Source organism: Artibeus jamaicensis, unplaced genomic scaffold (genome assembly GCF_021234435.1).
Source record: "Artibeus jamaicensis isolate MK-2021 breed Jamaican fruit bat unplaced genomic scaffold, CSHL_Jam_final scaffold_474, whole genome shotgun sequence".
Taxonomy (NCBI): Eukaryota; Metazoa; Chordata; class Mammalia; order Chiroptera; family Phyllostomidae; genus Artibeus; species Artibeus jamaicensis.
In genome coordinates this window covers 38,552,488-38,559,960 of record NW_026522046.1, presented here as the reverse complement: position 1 = coordinate 38,559,960, position 7,473 = coordinate 38,552,488, and positions in this window count along the sequence as shown.

The window sequence follows — 7,473 nt, the reverse complement described above, 5'->3', positions numbered from 1 at the left end:
GAGACAACTAGATGCTTTGCTCTAACTAAATTACTTAATACAGCAAGTTCATATAATATTTTTTTTCTATTTGGTGGTTTCGGTGAAAATGTCTGTACAAACAGCTTTTGCAGTACAATTACATTGTATATGTTGGATGAGGAGAGTTTTCTTTTTTTTTTGTAATCTGATTACTGTGTTTGTAAAACAAATGTTTTGTTTTGTATTCAAAAAATAAAACCAGGCATCATTTATGGGAACTGTTCTGATTGGAAGCTAATAACTATGTAAGGTAAAGTTCCCAAGTGAGATTGCCCTAGTTTTTCACCGATATAATCTGGGCCCTAATTCAGTTAACTGTGAAACCTGTTTCAGATTAATATTAACATATATATATATATATAAATAGTAATGATGTTAGGCTGTGAGCTTTAGAGTCAAATCTATGTGATCTCAAATCAGGGGTTCAGAGGATTCATTTGCCATCAGCTTTCATTTTCTAAAACTGAATAAATTTACAGTTTTGAGAATATGATGCTAATCGGTGATGATCATGATACAATTGTCTAACAGGTCACAGATTTAAAAAAAACAACAGAGACTGTGCTCCTTTTAAAGCTGTGGATGACTCCACAACTTCCTTCTTCTTTAGTGTTTTGTTTATGAATGAGTCAATTATAACCATCATTGAGATTTCCAAAGCCTTTACAACTAACAAAGAAGCCGTGGTTTCCACTGGTTGTACCCTTGGGTAGTTCTGTAAAAATGGAAAGTTATTAAAAAAGTTAGCCAAGATGGTAACCAGAAAACACATTTGCATGCATGTTTCTCAATTCAATTAACTTGTGAGGACTCTACCAAAAACCAAGTTATACTCAGATGAGTAAAACAAGGGGGAGTGGGAATGCCCAGAAAATCAAAAATGACCCTACGCCCTGTAGAACAGAAAGCACTGCAGGTACAGACACTGCCATTTTAGAATTCAAAGCTCAGATTCCCATCTTAACAGAAGTTTGCATTCCAGATAAGCATTCAGAAAACTCTAAGGGACAGTCAAGTACTCCAAAAGGGAGAAGGTATTTGCCAAGAACACAAGGCCACAGATAGAAAGCCAATCTCTTCATAAATGTTAATTGGCAATTAAAATGGAGAAGTAGGGACTGGGATGTTCAGCACTTTCCTAGAACAGGATCTCAGACCTAAAACATAAGATTGAGGTCGAGGGCAAATTTACAAAACTGTGTGCTGCCTTTTATGTCTTTGCAGATGAGAGAGAATCTCATATTTTCTGTAGTTTAGACAATGGGTCAGAAATCTTTCCTGTAAAGGGCCAGATAGTAAATATTTTAGTCTTTGTGGGCCATCCTGTCTCTATCACAATGAACAATTTGTAAGCATGGCCTTGGCTGTATTCCAGTAACACTTCATGTACAAACAGGAGGGTGAGACAGATTGTGTCAGTGGTCTGTGGTTTGCAAAGCCCTGATTTAGATTCTAGAACAGAAACATTACCTGTCATATGATAATTTAAGTCAATGCCAGTTAGACTACTGTGCTCAGCATAATTCTCTGCTGCATTTTAGAACCAGAGGGAGTGTGAAGAGGAATGAGTCATCACATCCCATTTCTTCTCTGGTCTCAACTTCTACTGCTCAATCCTTTGGCTGTGCCTTTTAGCCACACTTGTCTTCCTATTATTTAAAGATTGAGGCAAACTATAACTCAGAATCTTTGATTTTACTGTTACCTTAATACAAAAGTTTTTTCTAGATTCTCTTATATATTTGTTGAAATACAGGTATGCCTATATCCGTCAGGGGTGAATCAGGAAACATTTCATTTCATATGTTCTAATGAGGAGAATTTGCTGAGTACTTTATCCAAATTCTGTGGGGAAGACTGAAAAAAGAGGCAAAGAATGACACCCAGAATCTAACAAGAGAAGAGAGGAAAGATCAAAGAGAAAGACCACAGTGCTATGGGCTCCAAGAAGAATAATAGAGTCACAACACTTGAGTTAGAATCAAGAATGGAGCGGACACTAGTCTTCGTTGAGTTGATTTTCCTGATATTTGAAAAAAATCACTAAGTGCAGGGTATTGGGTAGAAAGTATGTGGATTGTTATCTCACAGCAATACTTATTAGAGGACACACACTAAAGAATAAGCCCTAAGCAACTGTATGGATAGGATGACGTGTTCAGCAAATTTCAGCCAAATCTCTCCCTGTCCAACCTCATGCAAGTGCAATGGGCTCGTGAAGGATGTGGCTGCTGCCAAGCCCAAGAACATGGGCCCTCTCTCATAAAGGATAACCTAGTCATTGTGGCTATATGGTATCCATCCTGTTACTACCAAAGACCAATCCTGGAACCTCAACGTCACATTCTCTTGAGGAGACTGACCAATTATCTGGCCGCAAGTTGATTATTTTAGACTCTTTCCAAAAAGATCAGCAGTTGATTCTGACCAAGACTCAAGCAAAAGCCAGCTTACTTTTCCTGCTTATGGTGCCTCGATAGTACCACCACCTGAGGATTCACAGGTGTATTGACATGGGATTTCATATTATGTCACTTCAGGCAAAGGAATCAATTTTATGGTGATGTAACAGGGCACAGCCAGGAGGGCCCCCCAAAAAAGATTTGGAATGAGGTCCAGAATGCAAGGTTTCTGGGAAATATTAAGATGCCCTCACCCCCCTCCCAGGGGGAAGGGACAAATGGAACAGGGCCATTGAGAGCTGTTTTGCATAGCAACACTTTTGCAGCTAACCTCGGGAATGGTCATTTAACATATCTATAACCTTTAACTGGTTTCATAAATATGTTAAATTGCTGTGGCCATGCTTTGAGCCAGGGAGAAGGGAGTGACTTCTACCCAGGATGTAACTGGGGACAGGTCCCCTGAGTTATAGCACCTGCATGAGAACTTAGAGTTGATTGGCTCCACACCATGGGGCCACACCTGCCCAGACTCACTATGGCAGCCCAGTAAAGCTGGGAGGATGCGGGAGTCCTGGCAGGTATAACTAATTGTAGGAGGAGGTGGAAATGGGGCTGCAAAGGAGGACTGGCAAGGGGATTTAAATGCAGATGTGGCAGCCATTGGGAGAGAGCCATGTGGTTTTGGGCAGAGTTAGGACCCCCTCTTGCCCAGGTGAAAGAGAACCACGTGCTTTGCCAGAATGGGGACCTCGGCAGCCAGGTGAAGGAGAGAGCCACACACTTTTGTTCAGAGTGTGGACCCCTGCAGCTTTGGTAGAAGAGGCCCACGTGGCTTTGGCGTGCTACCTTTGGCCACATGGCCTGGGAAGTAGGAGAGACTTTGCCTGGAAGAAGAGTGAAAGAACTCTTGCCAGTGGACCATGAGAAGGTGCCACGTGGCTTTGGAGTAATTAGAGATCCTGCCTGGACGGTGACATAGCTGATGGTGCCAGCAGCCTGAAACATGGATGTGTGCTTCCTTTCCTGAGATATGGTACCCCAGATTAGGGCAGGGGGGAAGAAAGTGCTGTGGGTGTCTGTGATTATCCTAAAGGACCTTGATATATTAATGGGTACATTGGGTCACTACTTTAAGTCTGTATAGCTTTGAATAAACCTTTCCTTTCCTTTTCACAAATCTCTGGCATTGAGAGATGTCTTTCCTTTGGTGGCAAACAGATGAGCCCAGTGGGTATTAGTGTACTGTCTTTTGGGAAGGGCCCCTGTTTTCTGTAGCAGTTTTTGGCATCCCTCAGTGGGCCAAATATTGCCCCCCCTTGGACCTCTGTTCTGTAACAGTGATAGAGGTATAACAGTGGACAGAAGCCATTGCTTACTAAATACCATATCACCCAAAAAGTGTGACCTAAGAAAGTGTAGCAATAGTGCAAATGTTTAAAAGTGTAGCTATACACAAAGGTGAAGATAATATTCATGGTGTTGGGTTACTATTATTTGAGATGCAGAATATTAATTGATCCAATACTCATTTAGCCAATAAGATATGAGTGTCCCTATTTCCCTTACTCCCTGTGGTCCTGTATTTAGTTCTCAAGAGCTGGCCATGACCAGTCATGAAAACAGGCATTACTTGGAAATGTGAAGGATTTAAGCAACCCACACCTACTGAGACCTACTCAGGTGACATTTTCTTACACAGTTATTAAGAAATGTGGTGGCAAATACTAGGTAAATATTAAGAGAAAAAAACATATAATAGCAAAGATTTGGAAGCAGCCCAAGTGCCCATCAGTAGATGAGCATATAAAAAAGCTGTGGTCCATTTACACAATGGAATACTACTCAGTCATACACACACACACACACACACACACACACACACACACACACATATATATATATGTCACTTTGCAACAGCATGGATGGACCTGGAGAACATTATGCTAAGTAAAATAAGCTAGTTAGAGAAATACAAGTACCATATGATTTCACTCATATGTGGAATCTATTGAACAAAATTAAGTTATACACAAAATAGGGACAAACTCATAGCAGGATGTCAGCCTTCAGGGGTAGGGGTTGGGTGTCTGAGTCATTGAGCAAAAAAAAAAGAGAGAGAGAGAGAAAAAAAGAAATATTCAGGCAAATACTAGATGAATATTAAGAAAAAGAACAGCTGGGAAATGTGGTAGAACCAGGGAGATATATGAATCAAAAAGGAGCTTTGTAATAAACCTGACCATCTCAGGGACCAAAAGTAACCACACAGGATGTTCTTGTCATAGACATTTAACTGGGCAGGACATGGTGGGTGGTCACATCCTAGGCCTATTGCTTCCTTAGCAAAGGTCAGTCTTTCCCATAGGTGAGCTCTGACTGCAGAGTAAGACCTCAGTTCTTGAGTCTGGCTTAAAAAGAATTAAGCCAGGAATGCCAATGCTATTTAGAAAGTCACAGAGATTAAAGAAGTGAGCTGGGTGGGCTGTGTAGCCTCAGTAAACAAGTTGCAAAGGCAAAAGAAGTGCCTCTGGGGCCTGGGAAAAAGCAAGCAAAGGTACGATTGCCTGAGAGAAGAGAAGGGTAGGTGCAGATCCCGTGCTTTGAGTTCATTGCCATAAGACTTAAAGATTTTTTAAAATCTGTTTTCTAAAGGCAGGAATTTTAGGGGAGAACCTCAAGAGAATATCCAGGAGCCTTTCAGGTGTGCTTTGGTCCTTTACACTTACAGAGTCATTAGTCATTGCATCGGGGCCTGGTTTCAGTCATGGTGTGATTTCATCTGATTTTGCTGCCTTCCTGGGCTTGGAGCTAAAACACAACCGAGGCTTAAATGTTATCTCCAGTTTGAGCAAAACTCTGTTTCCTGGTCAACAGCCCCCGAGCTTTTGTTCCTAAGATTATCTGATGGTGATCAGAATCTCATTGTCCTGAGAGCTTAATGGTTAAGGACCAGCCATGCAAAGGCTTGCATGAGAGTCATATGAGGCTATTCTCTGGCCCCCCACTTTGTTCTCCTCTACAGGGGTCTAAATTGCATGACTGGTGATATGAAAAGTCTAGTAGGTAATAACCGCAGACTAGCAACATGCTAGGGGAGGAAAGGTCCCGCTGGGAGTGAGGTCCTAGCCTATGATAGTTGTTTTCTCTAGTTTTTCCCATTACTAGGCCCTTGGGACTTTCTTCCCTAGTGGCATTCTGTACCTGGCCTATTGTTCTAGGTGTTTATGCCTAACTGCCTGCTCTGTCAGAGCGAAACACTAAGTACCAAGAATTGGAGTGGAGACATATAGGCTATTTTACTGATGAATGGCACCTCCGAGGAGGAAAGGAAGCTAATATTCAAAAGCTCAAACTGCCCAATAGCATGTAGGGCACAGATGACACAGGGCAAAACCGCAAGACACCACTGGTCTGGGGCTCTGATTGGGAGCTGGGTGGTCTGAGGTGAGGTAAAGATAGTAAGTCATTTCTTCAGGTCTGAAGGGCAGTTCTGAGCTCTGTTCCAGCATCCCTTTTTCTGGTTTCATGAAAAACTCACCAGGGTATCATTCCAGTTTAGGGCTCAGGCGCTGAATCCTAACTTTGGTCAAGATGTTATCTTTAGCCTACTGGATGTGCCGACCTTGTGACCATTGGTCAGATCCAGGCTACTGTCCTCTGCTGCCTCGGGGGTGGCTGGTCATGGGAGAAAAGCCTAGGTCTCTGAGAGCATGGACAGAAGGAAGAGAAACAATTTGTAGAGCTAGGATTTAAAGCTAAATTTAATCAAAGTCATAGAGACCTTTGGTGTCAATACTAAACCTAGGTCTAATACTTGACCTATTTGCTCTTTTAACCTTTTTCAGAAAGATAATTAACCAGTTGGGATTTTTTTTTTTTTTGGTCAACAAGCAGTGAGCTAATCTGTTACCAGGCCCTCTCTATCCAACCCTGTAAGAAGAGGCAATCTTCGTGGTAAATACCCTTGCTGTTCCCTTGCCTCAAAAGTTGTCCCGGTCTAAAAATAGTATTTTCTTTGTCATTTGTTGATAGCCCCCCATCCTCCCCCTTTTTCCTATAAAAGCCTCCCTCCCATGTTGTTGCACCCCTCCAAGCAGCCTTCTAGTTGCTCCCTGAGACTGCAGGATTCATGGATCACTTAAGAAACCAATTAGATCTTCAGATTTACTCACTTGAATTTTTGTTCTTTAAAACCCTTCTCAGACAATATACAAACTGTTAGAAGGTGTCAATAGACAACATGTGTCAGGCCAAGCCTTTCTGTGGTTAAAACAACCTCTACTGATACTGTGCCGTGCTGACCAATTGTCAGGTGCAAGCATTGGCACCTAGAAAGGTATTGCTTATGTATAAAGGTAATGGTAATAAAAATGCAGCTGTGCAAATGATACTCTTAAGAGAAGAGTCTTTTCTGTTGTGGATTTACTAGTGTGTCTACTTCTTTTGCCAACAAATCTTCACTAGCGTTAGGTAATCAAATTTACCTTTGCCACAAAGGAAGGAATTGCTTTTGATTTCTTAACAGTACAAGGATTCTGGTCTGTAATAGAATAGAATTCTAATTAGATGACAATAAAGGGTATTATTGGAGTTTGTTCATGGAGGCTTTAAGTAAAAAGAAGAAATAGAGAAAGAACTGTTATGTGTCTTGATGACATAATTTTAGATTGTTTTTCTAATTATGAATGATTGTTTTACATCATTTTATATAACTTACCTGACCATCTCTCAGACTACAAAGACCATGAAAAATAGGAGTTCACATTATTTTAATATTTGTGTCTGTGAAAAAATAAGGCTGAAACTTTTATAATAATGTATTTTATTCTTGTGTTATGTATTACTGTATATTTCAAAATAGATTTTCAGAACCAAATATTTCCTAAGGAAAATAAGTTTGTCCTAATTCTAAGAAAAGAAGCAGTAATAAAAAAAGACACTTTCATTTAATGGCTGGAAAATGCTATAATCATACATGCTGAAGGAAACAAGTAGACTTTTTAATGCAACAGGATTCCTAATATGCTGCATAGTTTTGTGTTTTCAT